This window comes from Panthera pardus, unplaced genomic scaffold, assembly GCF_024362965.1.
Source record: "Panthera pardus isolate Hobbes unplaced genomic scaffold, ASM2436296v1 HiC_scaffold_24, whole genome shotgun sequence".
Taxonomy (NCBI): domain Eukaryota; kingdom Metazoa; phylum Chordata; class Mammalia; order Carnivora; family Felidae; genus Panthera; species Panthera pardus.
The window spans coordinates 113633834-113659056 of record NW_026526810.1 but is presented as its reverse complement, the minus strand read 5'-3'; the positions used below and the strand labels follow the sequence as shown (position 1 = coordinate 113659056).

Genomic DNA, 25223 nt, shown 5'->3' with positions numbered 1-25223 from the left:
AAAAAAAGGGCGGGTGTGGGGAGGGACAGGACGGGGAGAGGGAGGAGGAGGGAAAAACCCTTTAGCCGCCTATGCTGGCCAGTTCCAGGAATGTGTTCTCGGACATCAGTGCCAAAGCAGTGACCCAGGCGAGGCGGCCAGGCCGGGAGAGGGAGCGGCCGGCTCAGGGACGAGAGCTCTCCTCCTCCCACGGCAGCCTCTGCTGACTCATGACTGCCCCAGCTGGCAGAAGCCTTTCCTGGGGATGGCTGTTGCTAAGATTCCTGGGAGATGACTGATTGCTTCTCCTTGAGCTTGGTGAAAACATGTTTGTAGACTGCACACAAACACATACGTATACTCCTGTGGGCCCGCACGCCTAGCCTGGATACCTGCACACGCATGTTTGCGTGTCCAAATGCGCGCATCGCGTGGGACACCGACACATGCTCACAGCTCCCGTCGCCCTCATGACCCTCAGGTTCTAGTGCATGCACACGTGTGTGGACCAGCACTGACCCCGAAGAGGGGCGGAGACACTCCTGGTCTCCAAAGGCTGAGTAACTCAGGCAGTGGGAAGCTGCCAGTGTCTGGGCCTGCTTTAATCTGAAGGAACTTTCAGGTTGCCTTGAAACATTCTTGGCCTCTGTCCCTCCTCCCCTCCCTCGGTTTCTCGGTTTCCTTCATTCTGCTGTAATGATCTAATCTTGCCTTCTCCCTGGGCCTGCCAGGTTTTTGATGTCTGATGATCCAGGCACTCAGCTGGAAGCTGGAGTCCTCTAGAGCTGGATTCCTGGCCTGGATGTGACACCCCTAGGGGGCTTCTAGGGAGCCTCAGTGCCTCCGTGGAGGCCTCCGTTCCCCTGGCGAGAGGGGGCTGCCGTGAGGACTCATGGATGCAAAGTGCTGGGCCTTTCTCTGGGCTCTGTGCTGATGTGATTCAGGAAATGTCAGCTCCCCCTGTGTCCCAGGTCCAGAGTCTTGGCTGGGGTGGGCCTGACTGCTCGGTGCTCAGCATGCAGCCCTGGAGGCCTGGCCTCTAGATGCCAGCACCATGTGTGACCTTGGACACACTGGGCTCTTACTGCCTTGGTTTCCCCACCCGCTGGGCTGAAATCGGACTCCTTGCTGAGTCTGCCCGGGTTTTACTGCGACGGGGCTTGGCAAGAGCTTGGGCACCCGGCGAGGTTGTTTGTCACGGGTTCTTGAAGAGGCAGAGGGGCAGATGGCCCCATGCCAGCGCGGAGCCCATACTCCTCTCGCCAGCTCCGCCGGGCTCAGGCTCAAGTGTGGCTGCTTTAAATGCACCCACCCCAGGGGCTGGTCCCATGAGCACTCTCTGCTGTGTTCCAGTGGCGGTTGCTAAGGAAGGCCCGGTACCTGGCCTCAAGGGATACGCTGTGGCCAGCCTGGCTTCAGCGGGCTCGTCAAGGCTCACACCAGCTACAAGAAAAATATCCATCTGTGCTGAGGGCCCTCAGTCCTAAAATGAAGACAAGGCCGGCTCCATGGTTCCTGCTGGTTTAGACACGCAAGGATGTGGGGCGGGGGCGGAAATTAGGAGACTAGAGCAAATGACAAAAATAAAAACGAGCTGCACAAAGAGACAACTCTTTGTGTGGATGTCAACAGCCTAATGTAAGCTCTGACCGCAGGAACTCTCTAGAATGCCCATTTTGTATACTGCCACAAAAGTTCAGCAAAACTCAACAACCCCAAGGCGGAGAATGTGCAGCATCGTGTTCTGAGGACGCCAGCCTCCCTACTTGGGCCACAGCAGTCTGCTGGCCAGCCCCTCCGCTCCACCCATGCCCCCCAGCTCCAGCCACAGGACAAAGCGTCACCAACAGCCTGCCTGCTGTCCTTGTTTTCACCAGGAGGTGGTTAGAGCTTCTGCGTGAGTTGCCTGCCAGTCAGGTTGGGGAACTACAAGGTACATCAGTGAAAAAAGGAAGCACAGGGTGGTGAACTCTGGGTTCCAGCGCTGTTTCTGAGCAGAAGTGGGCTTGCTGTAATCCTGCTGGCCAGCACGCAAGTGGAGAATGGTCATCGTGATGCACCTCGATTCAGCTTTTCCTCCACGCGAAGCACCTTTCCAAGTGTGTTGCATTTATCCATCCATCTACCTTCACAACAGCCCCATGAGGGAGGCAGTGTCACTGTCCCTATTTTCCAGATGGGGAAACCGAGGTGCAGCGATGTTAAGAAGCATCTGGGAAGTCATGGGGTCAGGATTCCAGCCATAGAAATTTGTCTCCAGAGCCCAGCCCTTAACCACTTTCCTCCATTGTCTCCACTGATTATCACGCTCCGGGTTGGCCTCGGTGAGTGACATCAGCTGTCACCACCTTCCCCACTATTGCCACAGTCAGCAGAGACAAGTGTTCTGATATTCCTGTTCCAACACTGGTCCGCCTCTGCCCTCTGGTGAGCTCACGTGTCATTCAAGACAAGCCTCATGGCCAGTTTTATTAACTTGTTCACTTCTGAGTGACCCAAGGCATCACATTCGACCCCTTGGACCTTTTCTTCTCCCCCTCTGTACAGGGAGAAAGGGGCTTATGAAACCTCCCCATTCCTCTGCTTCTCTGACACCGTTCTTAGAAATTTTCTTTCTTCCAGGGCTTGTAAGCACAAAGTCACAGGTGCTACCTGGTCACACATGCACACATACATATGTACACACATCATACACACAGCATACACACACAAGTGCAAAATCTTGAACAACGTTGTAGACGCTCTATGGAAATTGAGCAGGGCTGCCGGGAGTCTGGCATGTTGCATTTTTCACGGTAGGAATGATCAGGGGCAGCTATGAGCAAACATTTTAACAGTTGGGGTTCTCACACATTTGTGCAGTTATCAGCGGGCTTTCACAGCCATTGTTGTGTGGGATGCACGTGCATGTGTGTTCTTGTTCATAAGTCTTGTATCCTTGCCTTTGGCCTGGACTGTAATTAACGCCCATGGGAACAGGGTGTTTTCTGGTGTCTCCCCTATATTGCCCAGTGCAGAGACGCTTCTAGCAGGTGATCAGTTTGTACACGTGCATTGACGAGTAAAGCAAAGACACTGGATGACTTATACTAACGGGACTTAGGGGGTGAGGTGCACCCCCCCATCCCTGTGGTACCGTGGGTAGCGGCCGCCCAGACCAAACCCACAAGCTCCTGTCTAAGCCTGCTCCTCGCTCAGCGGTCCCACCCACAACTGCTGATCCTGGGAATCGGTATGCCCGCACCCCTGCTTCTCTTGTGTCTCTGTCTGTGCCTGACTCTCCTTTTCCATCTTCTACGTGGAGCTTTGCAGGTTCTCCCTGAACTACTGCCTCTTCTCGGCCCCTTCACCCCTTTTGATTTTCCTCTCCGGGGAGAAGCCAGATGCAGGCATCTGAGCAGCTGCTGGAGAGAGAAGGACTTGGAGCTGGAGGGACTGGGCTCCCAGCACCACTTCATTTGGACTGTCCTTCCCCTGAGGCCCAGCTGCACACCAGGAGTGCCAGGATCCGCACTGGACCTCTGGGGAGCTGCAGGGTGAGCCCTCAACTGTCCTCAGGTGGGGCGGGACTGAGGAAAGTCTCTCCACAGCCACGTCCGGGGTCTGCTGTGCATGGAGCTGCAGGGTTTAGGGCTAGAACAGGTGAGTTCCCTCCCTGGGCCTGACAAGGATGGGAAGGAAGCCAGTGTTCAGTACCTGCTGGTTTCCGGGGGTGACATGCCTTCTGGGCTCAGGTTAGGCTGGAAATGACCAGTCTGAACCTCCTAGTCCTGCCTGACCTTGAACCAACTTTGTTGATGAGGGAGGGGCCGGGGCTGGAGCTGATGAGATACCTCCTCGGTCACGGGGCATGGTGGGTTTGCACAGCTCACTGACCCCTTCTGTGGATGGGGCTGGGTGGTGGGAGGGTGTAGCCTGAGGCAGGGCCCCAGGAAGCTGAGCTGAGCTCCCGCAGAGGAGCATGGTAAGGGTGGAGGGGGCCTCGGGGCCCACCCTGTGGCATGCTGGGATGAGAAAGCAAGACTTAGCAGATAGGTCAAGAATTTTTCTTTTTTCTCATCCTCACCTCATTTCAGGCCATGGGTGGAGACCTTTCTGTCCCCAGGCTTGTAGACCAGGACACATGCCTTCCAGGGGTGCTTCTGCTGGCCCTGAGGCTAGGGGGACAGAGCCACTGCTAGGGGGACAGGCCTCCTGCCTTGGCTCCCCAGTCCACCAGGTTCGGTGCTGGAGAAAAAGCCTCAGCCTGCAGCCTGCTGGCTACACAGCGACACCTGGTGGGCCTTGGATGTGGTCACAAGAAGATGCCAGAGCCCCCCTTGCAGGCCAAACCCCTGGTTCCAGCATCGCACTGGGCATGTGAGGGGACCAAGCTGCTAGGCTGTTGTCCTAGGCCAATGCCCCAGGGGGCTAACCCCCATTACCACCCCCAGCCCAAAGTCTGGGGCGCTGGGGACCACTGGACCCCAGGAGATGAGCCTTGGCAGGATTCAATGCCCCATCACACAAGGACTTTTGGGGGTCTGGCCAAATGGTGAAACCATGGTGCTTGGTCACTAGGGTTGGGTGGGGTTTGGTTGGATGAGAACGGGCTAGGAGGGACTGGGCCCAGGATGGGTCCTCAGCTCCAGTGCCTGGGGACATTTGGAGGTGCAAAGCAGATTCTGCTGCTCTCCTCAGGGCTGAGTCAGAATCCTTGCCAGGCCCTGACCTGGGCTTACAACACGCCGACGGGGACACGCTAGGTGAACCGGTTCTGCACAATTCCCCTGATGGCACCACCCACATGGGGGGCCCCCGAGCCTCTGTGTTTTTAGAACCGGACGATGACCAGGAAGGGTTCTGAGCAGCATTGTCACCCACTTCTCACTTTTCATGATGTGACTCAGGCAAGGTCACCCAACTGAGCGGAAAACAGGCTTGGAGGGCACGCAGTGACAGGTCGCTTCCTGTGGACTGTGCGAAGCGGGGGACCCAGGTCCGCTCCAGAGCACAGCGTTGCCAGGCATCTAGATGCTGAGCTGAAAGGCCACGGCTTCCTTCCTGCAGATTCTCACGGGTGATGGTGCACAGTATTTTCCCGATCTCTTTTCTCGGTTTCTCAGTGTTGACAGCTACAGCTTTGGACTTTGGGGCTGGAATTCAGTTTCCTTTTATTTATTCATTTTTTCTTTTTTTTAAAGGTGCTTTTAAAATGTTTTTGAAAGTTTATTCATTTATTTGGCGGGTGAGGGAGGGGCAGAGGGAGAGAGAGGGGGAGAGAATCCCAAGCAGGATCTGCACCGTCAGGAACCCAGATGCTGCAGGAATACCACCCAGTGTCACGCGGACCCCGTGGTTGGAGCTGGTTTCCCCAGTCAGCAGGCTGAGGCAGTAGAAAGCTTAATTCCAACCTGCCAGGCATCACCCTGGGCTGGCAGGCTGTTCTAAGCCCCAGGCTCCTGTAATTCAGTGCCAGGGGATGCAGACCCCTACGATGGGGTTGAGTATGAATGTAGAACCCCTGCTGATGTGTGCCACACCCCGGAGAACCCCTGCTCCCCATCCCTCCAACCTTGCTGTAGGCTGTATATTATAGATTCCACTTGCCTATTGCCTGGGGTGCTATATCCTGGGCCAAGGACGTTCTTTTTCAAGGCTGCGGTCAGAGGTCAAATTTGAGCTTGAAAAATGTGCATGGTGGTGTTGGCCATGGATTAGGTTAGGAGAGCTCTCCTCCGAGGCTGAAGCTAAGAGACTGTCAAAGAAGGTGGCAGGAGAGATATGTCGGGGGTATGGGGTATGCCCTAGGCTGGAGGTATAAGCTAGTAGATTCTACCCCTCCATGTGCTCAGTACCTCCCCTCACAGCCCTACCACTGAAGCGTTGTATCAGTTAAGACTACTTCAGTTGTAAGTTACAGCATTCCAAACCAAACTAGGAAAAAGGGAAATTATTAACACATTTGGGCATCCAGCCTTCAGGCACAGTTCGATCCAGGGGTTCAAACAGTGTCATCAGGGACTTATCTCTCTCTTGGCTCTCAGCTTTGTCTCATTCTGTGTACTGGATTTATTCTGCAGAGGGGCTTTCTTCCTGTGTCAGGAATGTGACAGCCAATAACCTTAGATTCACATTTTTCCAACCTAATAGGTCTCTAGAAACATCTTTCCTGTCTTTCATATCCCAGGAAGGACTCTTAACTGACTTGCTTGGGAGCATGTCCATTAATGAACCCATCCACATAGGGTCCTCTGACTTGGTGGCTTGGGATACTCTCTGGCCCTTACATCCCTGGAAGGTGGGGGAGGGCACCATGATTGACAGCTGCATCAGCACCACCTGGAGGAAGGGGGCGGGGAAATGTGTTGAGTATGCAAAGCCACAGCTGCTCTTCTCAGAGGGACCTGCCCAGGGGGCTTTCCTCTTCAAATCAGAATGTCAGTGCAGGAGTGTTAAACTTCTCAAGTCCACCCTGGCTCACTTGACAAAGGAGAGAGCTGAGGCCAAGGTAAATGCCTTGCTCAAAGTCATCCTGTGTTCTGCAGAGGCATGACATCGTTCCTGGTTCCATCTCTAATTATTCTAGTCAAGAGCCAAGTGCAGTGGCCAAAAGGGTTGTCTGAGAATCCCCCCTTCTTCCAGAGACTTAGAGGAGAGCCAGGGGATGAGGACAGTATAGTGGGAGGCTCCTTAGCTCCTTATCCATCAGCCCAAGGCCTTTGTGTCCCCGACTCTTCAGCCTTCTCAGGGTTATAAGGCAGGAGCCCCCACCCCAAGGAGACGGTCACTGGGCATCAGGACACGAGAAGGTGGGCCTGGGAGGCTGGCTAGGAATGCGGGGAGAGTACAAAACAGAGAGGTGGGTCTCAGTGTGTGGGGGTGAGTCATCTGAGGGTCTAAAAGTCAGGCTAACCTAGGGGATGGAGTCACCTTGGGAAGGCCTGGTGAATTCTGGTCAACACGGGACCCTCAAGCAGAAACATTTTCAGCTGTCATCTTAAGAGAGGTCCTCACCCAGGGCAGGACGTGAAGTCCAGTGTCCCAGTGTCTGTGTGTGTGTGTGTGTGTGTGTGTGGAGCGGGGGGGGGGGGGGGGGGGGGGGGGCGGGAACCAGGAAGGAAGGCAGCTTCTTCCTCCTTCTGGCCACATGATCAAAGCTCTCTCTTTATTCATGGTCACATGGCCACCCCAAACCGCTTGCACATGTCCTCCGTGTGACCCCCTGCCTGCTGCTGTCACGTCATCTACACCCCTCCTCACAGAACACTGGCCCGCTTTTCTCTAGCCCACGAAGTTCTACCCCATAGCTCTCGACCTGGCTTGGGTTGTGTCTTCTGTAGGCTAGTGGTCCTCAACTTCAATTTTGCCCCCCAGGGGACATTTGACAAGGTGGGGAGATGTTTTGGTTGTCACCCCGTCAGGGGGCTGCTATTGACATCTAATGGATAGAAGCCAGGGACGCTGACCCTCTTACACGGCACAGGACAGCCCCCCACAACAAAGAATTATCCAGCCCGTTACAGGAATCGTGCTGAGGTTGAAAAGCCCTGCATGTTGGAATGTCTGGGGCAGTGCTACCCAGCTTTGCTTCTGTCTCCTCAGGCTGAGCCTCCACCCCAAGCAAAGCCAATGTGTGCTGGTTTAACTCCCAGCTCCCCTGCTCACTGGCTGTGTAATCCTGGGCAACTAACTCAACCTCTCTGGGCCTCTGTTTCTCATCTGTATAAAATAGGGCTAATAATAGTACCCACCTCATAGTGTTATGAAGATACCTTTAGATGGCTTTATACACCCGCACCCACACCCACACCACACACACACACACACACACACGCACAGAATTTAGAAAGGTGCTTCACTCAATGAAAGCACTCACTGTTTGTCAGCATTTATTATTCTAATCAGTGGTCGTTAGGATTGAATCTCCCTTTGGGAAAGTTTTGGAAATTTGTGTGCCTTTGGTGGGGAGAGGTCTTCTCCTATAGTCATGCCTGAGTATTTGCATATGGAAATATGTGTTGCTTTCTTATAAACTATTTTTTAAGTTTATGTATTTATTTTGAGAGAGATGGGGCACGGCAGAGAGGCAGAAACGGGAAAGACAGAATCCCAAGCAGGTTCCACGTTGCTAGCACAGGGCCCGACATGGGGCTCGAACCCACAAACCATGAGATCATGACCTGAGCCATGACCAAGAGTCAGACGCTTAACCAACTGAGCCACTCAGGTGCCCCTATTAGAAACTATGTTTTTTCTTTATAATACAGTTCAGGTGTTAGATTGATTAAAAAATATTATGTCTATAGGTTGGCTAACAAGTTGACTTTCAGATTTTTAAATTATTACACAATATTTTAAAATAACTTTAAAAAAAAATTTTTTTTTTTAACGTTTATTTATTTTTGAGACAGAGAGACAGAGCATGAACAGGGGAGGGGCAGAGAGGGAGACACAGAATCCGAAATGGGCTCCAGGCTCTGAGCTGTCAGCACAGAGCCCGACGCGGGGCTCGAACTCACGAACCGCGAGATCACGACCCGAGCTGAAGTCGGACGCTTAACCGACTGAGCCACCCAGGCACCCCTAAAATAACTTTTAAAAGGAGCGTTGTTGGGGCTCGTGGGGGCTGAGAGACACAGTTCTAGATAACTGAATCATAGTGCCTCTCTTGCTATTTAAAAATTTTTTTAAGTTTATTTATCTTGAGAGAGAGAGAGAGAGAGAGAGCATTAGCGAGGGGGGGGGGGCGGGGGGGAGGACACAGAAAGAGAGAGAGAGAGAGAGAGAGAGAGAGAGAGAGAATCCCAAGCAGGCTCTGCACTGTGAGTGCAGACAGAGCCTGATGCAGGGCTTGAACTCACAAACTGTGAGATCATGACCTGAGCCGAAATCAAGAGTCGGACGATTAACTGACTGAGCCACGCAGGCCCCCCTACTTCTGCTATTTTTGAGTGAGGGCACGCCCACCAACTGAAAGCTTGGCATAAATGCACACATTTAAGCAATTTTTACCAGCTCTCCCCACCCTTGTACCCACATCCAGGATAGATCCAGTCCAACTCTGCCCTCTCCCACCCTCGCCAGTGCCCAGCTGCCTGGAGCCCCCAGCACTGCCAGTATGGGCCCAGAAGGGTAGAGCTCAGAGCCGGGATACTCACAGTTGGGGCAGGCACCCAGCCTCGCCTGCCAGTTGCCTGATCTAGAGAAAGTCTGATGTTTTCCAAGGAAGGGTGTTGCTTCCCACCACACCCTCTGGCAGGCTCAGCCTAGGGATTCAACAGCTCAGTTCTGGTCTTGACTAGAGCCCCTTCCTCCCCTCCCCGCCCCCCCTCCCCCGCAGCCTGGGCTCTTTCCATCAGATTTGTCCTTATTACAAAGTGATCGTTATAAGAAAAAATGGACAAAGTCACAGAACAGAAATCACACCTACTCCTGTTATCCGAAGAAAGCCCTTGCTAATATTTTAATTTTTTCTTGGAAATCATGCTTCTGCATTGTATTTTATTTTTTAACACATGCTATTTTGTAACCTGGTTTTTTTACCCCACCCAACTATATATCGTGAACATCTTTCCAGGTCATGAAGTATTCTACTACCAAGAAATGTCAATGAGGGCCCAGTATTCTATAAATAAACCATTATTTACTTAACTAGTTTATTGGTTGCTGGACATTTTGTACTTCGTTTTTGACCTTGTTTGAATCCTGGCTCTGCCACTTAGTATCTGTGTGATATCAGGAAAGTCATCTCCTCTTGCTGAGCCCCGGTTTGCTCGCACGTCCACTGAGTCGTCAAACGCCCCAGTGCCCTTGGGCGTTGCTTTGAAGACCCCCAAGTTGTTGTGTGATGAAGTGCTTGGCACAGTGCCTGGGACACGTCCCCAGGAGTGCTTCCTCGATGTGAAATCTTCATCCCTTTCTCTGCTGCGCTTTCTTCTGCTTGTTTAGGATCTCCATGTGTGCCTTGGCCACCGTGAAAGATGGCCTTCTCTTGACTATCATTCTCAGGGGAGGAGGCCGTCTGCCTGCTCTTGGCTGAAGGAACGAGCTCATCATGGACTCTGGACTGGAAATTAGCACCCAGTGGGGATTGGATTACCAACCAGGCCAACATCTTCCATGGCTGAGTCTGGATTTCCAAGCAGATCTCTTAGGGCAGAGCCTTTGGAAATTCCCATGATGTAAATTTCCTGGGCTAGCAAGAATGACTCACTACCCACCTCTTCCAAGGTGAGGGGCAGGTCTGCTCAGGTCCCTGGGCACCTGCCAGGCTGTGTGCTCCCACCTTGATGTCCAGAGATGTGACACTCTTGGACAGCAGCCATGGTCCAGGAACCTCACACACCTGCCCCAGGCCATTGTAACCCTGTGTGAAGGTCTGACCGGTCCTGCCTTGAACCAGCTTGGGGGGCCACGTTTCTCCACAGCCAGGCGTCCCCAGGACCTAGCCACTGGTATGACTAATCACAGTGCCCATTTCTACTGCAAAAGGAAATGCCCAGGCCCACACCCCTGACTACAAAAACAGCCTCTCAGCAGAGATATTTGCTTCCAACAACCAGAATGCAGGCCCTAAATAACCCCAAATAGAAAACTTAGGCACAGGCCCTGTGCACGCATGTGCACGCGTGCACAAACACACACACACACACACACACACACACACACACTTCTTCACATCCCTCCCATATTCTCACACCCATGTGCACACACACACAACCACCCAATGCAGGTGCCAGACAGCAGTTTATGTAACTTAGCTTGGGCTTGGTCATGATGTTCGGAGGTAAAAGTGGGAAGAATAGGACTTGAGACCCCAGATGCCAGACTGCAGTACTTAGAAGACGCATGCGCTGCAAACAAGAAATGAGACGGCACGCCCACCGTGGCGCCCTGTTTGACCACGTACGGTGCTCTGACTGGGGTAAGAGGTCCTTACCTCCTCTCGACCCACATGGAAAGTAAGCACAGGAGGTCAAAGCGCTGGGAGAGGTGAGGAAGGGGTGTGAGAGAGAGGCCCTGGGCAGGGAGGCAAGTTGACCTCAAGGAGGAAACGGGATTGCAGACGATCCTGGAAGTGTTGAGAGGATCTCATCAGAAAAGGTGGGAACCTTCATCCCCCCCAACAAGCCCCAAACCTTGGGGGTTTCAGTGTAGAAGAGGGAATCAGTGTAGAAACTTTTACAATGGAGTTTAAGGCAACCAATACTTAGGGAGGTAAAAAAAATTCCTTGTGTTCCACCTTCCCCGGGGAAGCGCTGTCCCCCACTGGGGGCACAGCCACCCCCACTTTTTCCTGAGACAAGACCTTCTTAAACCGGTTGGGCAGCACCACTCTGCCGCTTCTTGGGGGAGTTTCTGACAGGGAAGATCTGGGCCAGTGGCTCGCTGTGGCCGGGGTAACCGCTCACCTCCATGAACTCCGCACCCTTGGGGCGCCTGGGTGGCTCAGTTGGTTCAGCGACCAACTCTTGACTCTTGATTTCCGCTCAGGTCCTAATCTCAGGTTCATGAGTTTGAGCCCCACCTTGGGCTCCACACTGACAGTGCAGAGCCTGCTTGGGATTCTCTCTTGCTCAAAATAAATAAATAAACTTAAACAAACAAACAATGCACCCTAAAGGGTCACAGACAGTTCTTGGTCTCTGCCCCTTGACTCACTGGCCTCAGCTGTTGCACTTTTTCAGTTCATGTGAATATTTTACCTGTTTCTCTCTCTCCTGTACTACTGTGGTCTTCCACCTGGGTGGCCTCGTCTCTGAGAGAGACATGTGGCAATGTCAGAGACCTTTTTTGGTTGACACAGATGGAGGGGGTCCTTCTGGCCTCTAGTGGGTGGAGGGATGCCGGCAATGTCCTGCACTGCACAGGACAGCTTCCGGTGACAAAGAAATAACTGGCCCTGAACATCATTAGTGCTAAGGTGGAGACACTCCGCTGTAGCTTATCAGTTCCAGTCGGATCATTGTGCTTCCTCTGCCAGCATCTCCCCCCATTTCTACTGTGGGATTTTTAGTCCACTGTGGGTTGGGGAACTGGTTAACCAAGCTTGCTAGGACCGGTTCTGAAATGAGAATAAAGAGGTGTGGTATTCAACCCCATGGACTTCTCATGAGTCAAGTGCATGAACTTTGTGAACCTGACTTGGGCTGGACTGGGCCTTTGGAACTGAACATAGGACTCAGTGGCTCTAGCAAAGGCAGGGAGGTGCCAGGGACAGGGGTCCTGGGCCTTCGAAAGGGGGATCCGTAACACACAGAACAGACCTGGCTTTCTCTCTCTGGAAGGTTGGCTTCCTCCCACCTGGTTGGACCTTGGCTCGCTTCTCTTTGGCTTCTGCTCCCCAATGTTCCAATCCATGGCCATCCCCCGTGTTTCACTCTGCTCTACAACTTGGCTCCTCCTGGCCCTCATCTTGCAGCCAGGCAGAGAACAATGGGCCCTCTTTCTTTCTTTTGGGTTTTCCACAGTGTCCTGCATAGGCAAGAGGGTCACACTTGTGACCTCTGGGTAAGTGACATTTTACCGTATTTGGTTTGGGAACGTACCATATGTATAACGTGCCAACACTCTGTTCTTGGCTCAGGCTTGCTAATTCCAGATTTTTTAGGACTTTGGTTGCAAGGAATGGAAATGAACTCTGGCTGGGCTAAGCTAAACAGGAAATCTATTGGAAAGACCCAAAAGGTATCTCAAGAATTCCAGGGCAGGCCTGCCACTGGGCTTCAGGGATGCACTCAACCCAGAGACAGGGCATTGTGGGGGACACGGAGAGTCCTTCCTCCCCTCTCTACCTTCTGCTTCCTGTTCCTCTCTCCCCATGCACAGCCCTGCTTTCTGGAAGTACAGAACTTGGGGTAGAGAAGATCCAATAAAAACAACAGTAGCTGAATCTATGTGTCCTCCACTCAGAAGCAACCAGCTTGGGCTGGAAACTCGTGGTCTTGATCCCTGATCTCTGGGGAAGGACTTTGATTGTGGGTGTGCAAATAATATACTAGATATCCATGGTGACATACACATCAATGGCCAAGGCAGGATACTGAAAAGCAGCTTGTCAGAGATGCGGGGAGAGCTCCTGTTTGGGGTCTGGGCCGGGTTGAAATGAAAGCAGAGATACCCAGTAGTGCGTGTCAGGGATGGGGAGGGCCTGGCCTCGTTCTGTTCAATCTAACACGCTCGTAGGAGAAATGGCCGTAGCTGCAATTCCCAAGGAGCTCCCCCTCTGCCGAGGGAGTCAGACAGACGCACAGACCAAGAACGACAATACCGAGTTGGGATGTCGACAATAGTGGTATAGACAGAGTGCCCTGTGCGTGCCAGGACAAAGAGATAGCTAACTCTGCCAAGTCAGATTAGCTCAGGAAGAGCAATGTTTGAGCTGAGCCTTGAAGGATGGAGTGAAGAAGGACACGCCTGAGCTTGTCGAAAGCCCCAGGAGGCCTGGGTGACTGGGTGACTTCAAAACAACATCCTTGGAAGGATGTTTTCTCCTTTCCCCACAGTCCCCTCCCTTTTCAGCCCCTGGATGAGGGTCTTCTTGCTGCCGTCACAAATTACCCCCAGCTTAGTGGCTTAACACAACACAAACTTATTTTCTTACGGTTTGGAGGCCAGAAGTCCAAAATGAGTCTTACGAAGTTCAAATCAAGGGGGAGAATCCATTTGGCTCGGGGAGTTTCCTTGCCTTTCCAGCTTCTAGAGGCCGCCTGCGTTCCTTGTCTCATGGTCCCCTTCCAACTTCAAAGCATATGACTCCTGCTTCTGCCTCCATGATCCCACCTCCATCCTGCTTTTGACCTTCCTGTCTCCCTCTTATAAGGACCCTTGCAATTATGGGGCCCACCTGGATCATTCAGGATTTCTCATCTCAAGACTCTTAATCTCACCAGCAGAATGCCTTTTGCTGTGGAAGGGAACATTCCCAGGTTCTGAGAATTAGGATGCAGACATCTTGGGAGTGTTGGTGGGGGCACCATTCAGCCTACCACAGCCTCCTTCACCACCTTTCTCCTCCCTGCTGGAGGCAGAGGCACCAATCTGATTGGAGATTGTGACACTCCTGGGGTGGGTGCCTGCTCCCAGCATTCCAGGTTCTCCAGCTGTGATTGGAGAGTCCATTAGGGTTGTGCAGGGTCAAGATTTCAGGGGGCGGGGAGTTGGAGGCCCCGCCAGCTCTGTGTTAGTAAAGCCAACCTTGTAGGCAGTTCCGTGCTTAGCTCCTTCTGGTTTCTTCTTGATGGTCCAAGAGCCCAAGGGAAGAAGTGAGTGCCGAGCTCCCCATGCCTGCCACAGTAGTGGCTGTTGGCTAGGCGGTACGAGAAGTACGGTGCCCAGAGCAAGACACAATGGACTTTGTGTTCCATCCTGGGGCTACAATTTATTTACCTTATTATTTGTTTTTTAAAAAAGATTATTTGTAAGTAATCTCTTACACCCATGGTAGGGCTCAAACTCACAACCCCAAGATTAAGAATTGCAAGCTCTCCCAACTGAGCCAGCCAGGCGCCCCTATTTATCTTATTTTTTTTAAGTAACCTCTACACCCAATGTAGGGCTTGAACTCATGACCTGGAGATCAAGAGTCTCATGCTCTACCTACTGAACTAGCCACGTGCCCCTCTAATGTCTCTAAAATTTTTTTTTAATGCTTATTTATTTTTGACAGAGAGAGAGAGAGAGACAGAGAGACAGGGGAGGAGCAGAGAGAGAGAGAGACACAGAATCTGAAGCAGGCTCCAGGCTCTGAGCTGTCAGCACAGAGCCCGAGGCAGGGCTCGAACTCACAGACTGTGAGATCATGACCTGAGCCAAAGTTGGATGCTCAACCGACTAAGCCACCCAGGCGCCCCCTTCTTTTAAAAAAATTTTTTTTTAATGTTTATTTATCTGATGTCTCTTTTAAAAGGTAGCCCCAGTTACCTGGGTGGCTCAGTCAGTAAGCATCTGACTTTGGTTCAGGTCATGATCTCGCGGTTCGTTGAGTTCAAGCCCTGAGTCAGGTTCTCTGTTGACAGCCTGGAGCCTGTTTCAGATTCTGTATCTCCCTCTTTTTCTGCCCTTCCCCTACTCACACTCTGTCTCTGTCTCTGTCTCTCTCTCTCAAAAATAAATAAACATTTAAGAAATAAAAAATAAAAGGTAGCTTCGGGGTAGGGGGAGCAGCTGGTTGGCTCAGTCGGTAGAGCGTGAGACTCTTAATCTCTAGGTCATAAGTTCGAGGGCCATGTTGGGTGTAGAGATTACTTTAAAAACTGAAAACATTAAAAGAGACATTAGAGCAGATCTTAGAAGCGTGTTCAGGGGGAAAGGACTAGAAACATGTCATGTGATGAGCAATCACAGGAAGTAAGAGAGTAATTAACATTTGGTGAGTGTCTAAATGTTAAGGTACTTTGCATGGAGGTGCTTTAATCACTCCAGAAACCCTTGAGAAAAGCACACTTATCCTCTTTAAACAAATGAGCAAAGAGGAGCTCAAAGAGCTTAAGAACATCTCCTAAAGTGACCCCACTAAGGAAGTAGTGGGGCTGGACTTGGAGTTGGGGGCCTGTCTGACGACCCCTCCCAAGTCGAGACCCGGGCCTCTCCATACAAGAATTTGGTCTAGAGAAAGCTTTTGAAGCAACTGCTGGTTGCCTGCCCTGTGACCATTCTCCCTTTTTTCTTTACCAATAGCGCTTGGCATCATTTTATTTTTATTTGAGGCAGCGATGTCCAGATGGAAGCAAATAAACAGAAGACGTCCTCTGCTCCGGTGCAACTTGTGGAGCCCATGTGACACAATTCTGGCCTGTGGGACACGAACAGAAGTCTGCTGGGTCTTTCTGGGAAGGTTTTGTTTCCTCGTTGCTTTTCTTTTTCTTCCTGCTTGGGGGGTAGACTGGAGTCTGGAGGTGCAGGAGGCACGTTGCAACCATGAGGCAACCCCAAGGATAAAAGGTACCTATTATGGACGGTGGAGCAGATAGGTAGAAAGGAATGGGGACACTGAGGTGGTCATGGAGCTGTCGCCCCAGCTCTGGGCCACCCACCCAGCCCTACTGTAATGCAAAGAGCTCTCTCCCTCTGCATTTGGTTAAGCCGCCTTAGTCTGGTTTGTTTCCCTGCAGCTGAACTCAATCCCTACTAGTAAAAAGGGAGATGCCAGCTCTCCTTGAACACCTGAAGGACTGTCTTTGGAAGTGGGCTTGGACTTTTCCTCTGTTGCTAGTGACTGCAGAAGGTTTAGGGAAACAGAAACTGGCTCGGGCAGATGGAGGAAGAACCTTCCAGCTCTGCTCTTGGTTCTTGGCTCAATGGAAAAGTTGACAGTGAGTCAGGGGCAGTCCGCACCCAGGGGAGAGTCTGAGCAGAAACTGGATGACCCTAAGTGGGGCCAGATGCGGAAACAATGTTTGGATCAGATAACAGGCAAATCGCTGACGTCTACATATCTGAGCATGTGACAGGGTCTGTCAACACATGACCCTCATAATACTGAGTCTGCAGGATTGTATATATGCACATGTAAGGGAATAGCCTCCCCTGATAAAACAATTCCCGGTACAGGGGTAGCCCTGGAGGGAGAATCACAGTGGTTGAGGGATCGTGGCTGGCTTAGATAACCTGGTTATTCTGATTTTGTATTTTCCCTTGGGGGTCTCCCTCTTCTGTCATGTTATCTCCCAGGGGGTCTAGCACTCAAAATCTCCGCAGTTACAAGTGGCATAAAGTCCCCCAAAGGATTATTGACCCAATTAAAAAGTCTTAGGGGTTGTGGTTTTCAGGCATGGCTGGATCGGGGTGCCCAGATGCTGTCATCAGGAACTTTTTTCCTTTCCTCTCTCAGTGCTGCTTTTCCCTGAGTGGGCTTCGTTCTCAGGCAGTTTCTCACCTGGTAGTGGCCAGATGGCAATGTCACACTTGCGTCACAGCAACCCCAGCAGTGAAACAGTCTTTTTTCTCCAATCATTCAGCAACAATGCTGACGAGGGCTGTCATTGGCTCAGCGAGGTCACATGCCCTCTCTTGGCCAATCATGGAAGTCAAGGACACACAGTGCTGCCATTGATTATGTCAGAGTCATGTGCTCCTCGACGGAGTCTGGTGAGATGTCTGCCCTACCTCCACTGAAGGGAGGGAAGGATGGGATCCCACCCGGAAGAAGGTCCATCCGTGCTGGTCAGGGTAAAGCAACAGTTATCTCTCTAGTGTAGGCATGCAGCCCCCCTTTCACAGTCTGGCTGAAGGCTAGTCCCTGACCTTGGTGTCCATGCACGTGGTCAAAACTGTCCAAGTCTTTCTCTAAGGGAGAAAAGGAGGACCAGTTAAAGACTCATTAGGAAGCATAAACGCAGCCTGGCTCACCAGGTAAAAGTTTATGACTTCAATATCCAGCTCAGCTGGGACCTGGATGCTGTTTGCAGGAACTTCTACCGGCTTTTTCTGCCTTTAGTTCTCCACCTGCCATTGCAAGGCACTGGTAGAACTTCCCCAAATGAAGTCGCTAGGCTTTTCGACACGTGGATTTGATGTGACTCTGCCAAGAAGACTTCTAACCCTGCTGCCCACTTAAACCTCACTCTTGGGGTTCTGGAGACCACCGCCTCTCCAGCCCCTTCACGGAAAAGGAAAGAGGTGCTGCCTTGACTCCCTCATCAGCAGGCCATTCTGGTATGTATGTATGTATGTATGCATGTATTTTTATTGCTTTAATCAGAGTAGTAGGTTTTTAAAAATCAAATACACTAGGGGACTTACAATGAAACCTCCAGAGGCAACTATCTTTATTATTTTTTTTTAATTTTTATTTTTTTAACTTAAAAAAATTTTTTCCAGTAATTTTTATGCCCAGTGTGGGATTTGAACTCAAAACTCCAAGATCAAGAGTTGCACATTCTGCTGACCAAGCCAGCCAGGTGCCCCTACATTTCACTTTTTCAGTAATTTGTTATGCTATGTACCTCCAGATTTCTAAATGTACTATATATTTTTTATTTTATTTTTTGATGTCTTTTTTTATACTTTATTTTAGAGATAGAGAGTGTGAGTGGGGAAGAGAGGTAGAGAGAGAGAGAAAGAGAGAGGGAGAAAGAGAGAGAATCCTAAGCAGGCTCCACACTCAGTGCAGAGCCCGATGTGGAGCTCTATTTCATGATTGTGAGATCATGACCTGAGCCAAAACCAAGAGTCAGATGCTCAACAGACTGAGCTACCTAGGCTCCCCTAAAGATGTTATATATAATGTATATAACATTTAATATGTATTAGATATTTTTATATATTTAGATATTTATAATATTTTAGATATTATCAGTTGACTTTCTATAGTGGAATCTTAGGATTTAGGTCTCTAACCACACACCCTACTCCTCAGCCTAACGCACCTGTTCTCTGACATTTTTGCTGAAACCACTATTTAGTGTTTACATTATTATGTGCGTGTAAAACTAGTTCACAGCTGAGCCCTGTAGTGCACCATGATTATATTTCCTCTCTTATGCAACTTGGAGTTACTAGATTTGCCTCTTTCTTTCTTTTTTGTCTGCGTGGTTAGCTGTTTGTGTTTGTTTTTTTTTCCCTCTCTCTGGGAGCCCTGTCCTGCTTCAAGTTGAATTAGCTAACTCTGCCATCATCCTAGAATGCTCCTTCCCTCCATCATCCTGGGGATCCTTTATTCCTTTCTCTTTTTGGTGGCACAAATCCTTCCTTTCTTCCTGAAAAAGTGTGCCTTAGAAGTAAATATTTTGACGCCTTGCATGTCTGAAACCTTTGTGTTCTCACCTCCCACTGACTGATAGCAGTTGGGCTGGATATAGAATTGTGGGCTGGACACAGTGTTTTCCTCAGCACCTTGAAAGCATTGTTCGTTGTGACTGTTCCAGTGTCACTGTTGCGAGGGCCGATACAAACGTTTATTGAATGAGTGAGTGACCCTGGGAGTGCTTGTCACATTCAGGTTGGTGAAGCTATAGACCTTGACACCCTGACTTAGCACGTGTTGCTCTGCTGTCATCATTGTCCACCCCTGGCTTCCGTGTTTTGTGAGGGGCAGGGCTCTCACCCTAACTGTTCTCTGGAGGGATAAGTCCAAAAGGTTCTATGGCTGGGCTCTGGGAAGCTTTCAGCCTGGTTAGTGCTGGTTCCGTTCCCCGAGCTGCTACAGAGGTCTACCACGTTCAAACACTCCCGGAGACAGCTGGTTGCCTGCCAGCCTCTTCCTTTTTGCAGGTGGAGGCAGTTCAGGCCACCTCTGCATGTGAAGGGTCCTGTGGCCGAGGTGGCTCCTGCCAACTGGCTCCTGACTCATCACAGTTCCCTGCAACTGTGAGCCATCCCATAAGAATAACTCTCAAGACACTTCTCCTCTCTGTTTCCACTGCCCCTGCCTTGGCTCAGGCCGTGACATCTCTCTCCTGGAGTACTCCTATAGTCTCCTAAACACGCCCTATGGTCTCTTCAAAACATGTCCACGAATCTTTGACGCTCTTCCTTCCGAAAGGCGGAGGCTGACTCCTCTCCCCTTGAGTATAGGCTGGACTTACGGACTTACTTCTAACAATGGAATTACCCTCCAAACCACGGCCAAAGTAATCTATCTAAAATGAAAATCTGAACAAGTACTTAACATTTTTTCAACTTGAAGTATAGGTGAGGAGGTGACATATGATATTAAGTTAGTTTCAGGTGTACAATGTGTAGTGATGCAACACATGTACATTACAAAATGCTCATCACAAAAAGTATCTGACAATATTATTGACTATATTCCCTGTGCTGTGCTGTCCTGTACTTCTTAATCCCCTGCATCTGCTTAGCCCACGATCAAGTAGTTTTCCTTCTAAAATCCTGCCCGTGCCTACTCACAACTCTCAAGGAGGAATCCTAACTCCTTTGCTTTGCACTCAAGGCCCCCTCTATCCCACCTGGTCTCTCGGCCTCACTCCAGGGCTTTGTTCCAGCGACACTTCTCACGCTCCCTCACGCGGAACTCATGGCACTGCCCTAACCGGGCCATGCATATGTCTTTGGGCCCCTGTCCATGTTGTTCTCTCTGCCTGGACTGACCCACATTTCCCTCTTTCTCCAACTAACCAGCTAACTAACTAGCGTCCCAACAAATTAACTAACAAGAGTAGCTTGGGTGCTGGTCGATCGTGAGCCCTACCGACCCTTGGCACCACTGATCCTTCACCTCCTGGGATTTGAACTAACAACATAAAGCCAAAGGGGGAGGGTGGCGAGGGTACGTAGCAATGGATTCCTGCTCAGAAACCCTTTGTGACTTGTCCCTGAGATAACCAAGAGATACTGGTTGGTTTGGGCATGCTCACGCACTATCCCGTAATTGCTCTCAAGTCAGTGCATGTCTGTGCATCTGACTTCCTTATGAAAAGCTCCATGGTGAAACCCATTTATTTTACCCCTTCTTCCTCTGCTGTGCCCATTCTACCCTCTCTTCCGGGAGGCTGAGTTGGGAGCTCAAAACAGGCCTCTAGTTTGCCCAAGGAACTGCTTACAAAAGAAGGCTTTGTAGTGGACTGAATCATGTCCCCATCACATTCTTGTCCACCTGGAACCCCAGTATATGAAATAGGATCTTTGTAGATGTTTTAAGTTAAGGTATAATTTATATAAGGTATAATCTGTCCCAGATTTGGGATGGGCCCTAAATCCAATGGTGAGTGTCCTTATACGAAGGGAAGACACACAGAGACACACAGGAAAGAACCATGTGACAGCAAAGGTGGAGATTGGAGCGATGTGCCTACAAGGCAAGGAATGCTAGGAACCACCAGAAGCTGGAAGAGGCAAGGAAAGATGCCCTCCTGGGGCCTTCAGAAGGAGTATGGCCCTGCCAGCATCTTGGTTTTGGACTTTTGGCTTCTTGAGCTGCGAAAGAATAAATTCCTGTTGTCTTGAGCCACACGGTTTGCAGTCATGGGATAGGCAGTCCTTGGGAACTCACCCAGGGCTCACCCCCTCAGGGCTGACGCAGGGGCGAATACAACACCCCAGGCTGGGAGTCTCCCTGCCACCAACTTCTTGTGTAACCTGGGCAGTCCTTTGCCTTCTCTGAGCCTCGCTTTCCTCACTTGTAGGCAATCTGCCAGTCCTAAATCTGGCGTGAGGGCATGAGGTTCCTTCGAAATTCCCAGGCTGAGAAGTCTTAAAGACACCCCGATTCCCAAGTACCCTCCACTCACCCCTGGTCAGGGGTGCGGGCCCAGACCTGGGTCAGGTGACTCCAACACATCTGCTCTGCTCCCGAGGCCCCACGTGGGCATCCCTGGAAGAGCAGGCTTCTGAGGAACCTTCTAGCTCTAGGTCTGTGAGAAAAGACTGAGGAAAGCACACCAGAATGGGTAGCTGGCTGCAGGATCTGTTGTTAAAACAGAACAACTCCCTAAGTGGCACATTTTAACGTGCTAAGCTGACGTGAGGGTTTCTAAGACCGAGATGGAAAAACATCTGGGGCAGAGCTTCTCCAGCTCTCTGTGGTCATGGGCCAATTGTTAAGTGCAGGAGGGCTGTGCGGTGCCTTCTCATGGGCGCGAAAACAACGCGGTAGGTCTACACTAAAGTGCCCGCAGATGCATGGGACACCCTGGAAAAGGTGGGGTGCAAGCGGTGGTCTCTGGAATGGGGTCCTGGGGCTCGGGGGCTGCCCATAACCTTTCTATTGTCTCCTCTCCACAGGTTTTGAATTTTTTACCCTCTGCATGTATAACTTTAAAAAAAAAAAAATCAGCATGCTTCAAAGCAAAAAGGAAAATGCCCTGGTGCTTGCAAATAAACACGGAAGAAAGAGAAAGGAGTTTCTCGGCTCCTCCCTTTCCCCACGTGGCCAGCCCTCCCGGCAGTTCCCCTGTGAGTCTATCCATACATCTGTGCACCTGCCTCCTGCAGCGCCAGGTGCCCAGCAAGGCCAAGGGCTAAGGGTGGGAGGTAGGCTTGGCACCCCTGGAGCCCGGGAGCTGGGAGTGCAAGATTCCACACACAGGCAGCCATGCGTGGGCAACAGAGGCTGAAAAGTAGCCACAAGAGGCAACACACGGAGGCCAGCTGGAGGGGGCCCATGTTTCATTCCATAGCATAAAGCTTTGTACTCAAAAACTTTTTTTAATTAGCGAAATCGCCAAATGAGCGGTGGAGACAGAGGACAGAGGGCTGTGAACGGACCCCAGGGAGCGCTTGGCCAGGGGGAAATTCTGAGCTGGGCAGATAAGGTGGGGAGGGGAGGTGACCGGGGTCAGGTATGTTGCTGGGTCCTGGGACTGGGGCGTTTTGCCCCATTTGGGCACCCGCTCCCTAAGTGGCACATTTTAACATACTGCGTTGACGTGAGGGTTTCTAAGACGAAGAAGGAAAAAACATCTGGAGCAGAGCTTCTCCAACTTTCTGTGGTCACGGGCCAATTGTTTTCCTAATGTGTAATCAATGACGAGCGGTTTCTTTTGTAAAACATAACACAAAAGAATTGCTGGAAGAAAATGAAATGAACAAGGGACATAAAATACAAGCCAATTTTTTTTGAAGTAGACTCCATGCCCAACGTGGGGCTTGAACTCACAACCCTGAGAGTGAGAGTCACATGCTCTACCGACTGAGCCAGCAGGCGCCCTCTCCCCCCAATTTTTTTTATTAGATTCAACTGACATAAAACCGTTCTGTCGAATTGCTTTTCTAAAATATCTAAATGCTTGGGGACAGTTCTCGGACTTCTCTCATCCTGGATCTGAGCAAGCAGCGTGCACGCCGTGCCAGACCACGCTTCGAGCAGCCCTGCTCCAGAGAGAGAGAGCCTCAGCGAGCGAGGTGGCGAAAGCTTCAGAGAAGATGGCCAAAGAGTGGGGCTTTGAGAGCGCTCCTTCCCAACCGCCCCCACGCCCCCGCCCCTTCCGGGCTTCGCCCACATCCTGGTGTCTGATGCTCCTGCTGGGAGAAGCCCCTGGAGAATCAGGCAGGCCAAGCTGGGACGAGTGGTGTCCTGGCATGTTCATTCTTCAGGATGCCTACACATTGTGTTATTTAAGTACTTGTTCAACATTTGTTCGGAGGAGAGGCTGAGTCCCGCCTGGGGCGCAGGGGTAGGAGAAGGAGGCTGGCAGAGGCTTCAGTTTCTCCTGGACTCTCCTTGGCGCTTTGGTCCTGTCCCCAGGTTGTCGACCCCTCTTCCTCAGTGAATGCCCTGCAGGTGACCAGACTATCCTCTTTGGAAGGTGGCTCGGGATGGAGCATATTCCTTGGTGAAAGTCTATCCCTGGCCCTAGGCAGCTTATCCCTGTGGGTCCTGTGGTCTCCTGAGGTCTCTCCTTCCTGGAGAGGTACTGGAGAAGGCAGCCTGCTCAGTCTTGTTAGGACCCGTGATGTTTTAGCGCCCAGAATGTGAGCCTCCTCCTGGTTTAGTATCTGGACAGCTGCCCAGCAGGCCTCCTTTAATGACTCTGTTAGGGGGTAGCTTATTAACCTGTTTTCCTGCCGTGATGGGGCAATGATAATAAGAATAAAAATAACTACCCTTGTCTGACTCTGAGCCAGGCACTGGGCTCAACACCTTACGTGCACTATCTTGTCTGTCTCACAACCCTGGGAGGGTGAGTGCTGCTTCCATTTTACAGACAAGCAAACTGTGGCTCAACTTTTAAGCAACCTGCCGAGGTCACACAGGTGGTGGCTGGGAGAGGCAGGTAAGGCCAAGTCTGTCTGACGCTGAGCCCCCATTCTGCACCAGGGTGTGCAGGCCTCCAATGAGTGGGGAGGAAGAAGAACCCAGAGTGGGATCTAGGTGTTGGTCTGAAAGGAGCTGGGCCAGCGCAGGCTACAGAAAGCTGAGCAGGGGCAGAGCTGAGAGTGATGGCCACCTTCTCCATCTCCTTGGGAGAGGAAGCGGGCAGCCCCCAGCAACCCCGCCGCAGTGCACACTTTGACTCTGGGCTCAGGGGACACTGGCGGGTACCGACCTCTCTGCCTGGCTTCCACAGGAGGTTTTACACTCAGCCCTCTCGTGGGGCTATAAGGTGCCGGGCAAGCGCCAGCTTTAGGGTGATTTTACCCCAGGACACTCCTCAGCCAGCCAGCTGCAAGATGATGGATAAACTTGGGGCTTATGCATTTTTTAAAAGGTTAAAAATAAAATGATTGGGGGATGTGATCAGGCAAGACCCCTTCCTTTGCCCCTTTTCCCAGCAACCCCCCCCCCTCCCCCCCGGAGAGAGAAGGTCTTCAGGTCAGAGGGAAAGAAAGCAGCTGCAGTGAGACAATGAACATCTGGGTTGGGTGTGGGCAGTAACACAACGATACAACGAACATCTGGGCGCTATGCCTGGCCCTTCTCACCTCTTCCCGGCTGCACTGAACCCTCAGCAGGGCAGACGCTGGAGGCCCCACTTGTGTTTGGATGTTTGGATAAAAAGCAGGGGGACAACCCCCCTGGTGTCCCCATGTTGCTACGAAAGCAAAGGGACCTTCTTACAAGGTGAGAAGCTAAGATGTCTCCTGTGATTCTTTTCTGCAAGGTGCAGGGGATCCTTTCTGGTCACCGGGGAAGGAGAGAGTGACAAGTCCGTGGGGGAGCTGCCGTAATACATCCCTCAATAACACGCACCTCACGGGGCACCTGGGTGGCTCAGTCGGTTGAGCGTCCGACTTCGGCTCAGGTCACGATCTCACGGTCTGTGAGTTCGAGCCCCGCGTCGGGCTCTGTGCTGACGGCTCAGAGCCTGGAGCCTGCTTTGGATTCTGTGTCTCCCTCTCTCTCTGCCCCTCCCCTGCTCATGCTCTGTCTCTCTCTGTCTAAAAACTAAATAAAAACATTAAAAAAAAATTAAAAAAAAAAGAACCTTGTTAGACTCCACGTCAGCTCCATATGTACAAATGACGGATGTTGCGTTGAATATAAGTCATGAAGCAAGATTGACAAATGCCATGTGTGAACCCACCATGTCACTTGAGGACTATGCACAGCGTTATCTCCTCACCGTGACCTGTGAGGTCAGTATGATTGCTCCCATTACAGACAACTCAATGAGTCAAGTTCGCAGGAACCAGCGAGGGGCTGAGTCAGGATTTACGCGCTGTTGGTCTGATGCCAAAGCCTGTGCCCTTCCTCTTCCCTCAGCTCGCTCTCTAGGGGTGAGAGTTCTCTGTCCACTCCGTCTGTGCCCTCATTTTCTGTAGGACTGTAGACTCACCCCTCCCGAGGTGTCTGTACCCTGCTGAATCACAGAGTGTGAAGGGGCTCCTGACGCTGAGCTGGGTCACCCCAGGCTCTGGGTACC

General features: G+C 51.3%; 1 long non-coding RNA gene and 1 other non-coding gene across 2 annotated transcripts; one reads left to right on the top strand and one right to left on the bottom strand.

Moving 5' to 3' along the window:
• Positions 1 to 3037: 3037 nt before the first annotated feature.
• Positions 3038 to 24730, top strand: LOC109253877 (uncharacterized). Its single transcript, XR_002074572.2, has 5 exons — positions 3038 to 3515; positions 15640 to 15903; positions 16793 to 17616; positions 21643 to 21813; positions 24462 to 24730. It is a non-coding gene; the product is annotated as an uncharacterized LOC109253877 (long non-coding RNA).
• TRNAE-CUC (transfer RNA glutamic acid (anticodon CUC)) lies at positions 22492 to 22565 on the bottom strand. The gene has a single exon. It is a non-coding gene; the product is annotated as a tRNA-Glu (tRNA).
• Positions 24731 to 25223: the final 493 nt, after the last annotated feature.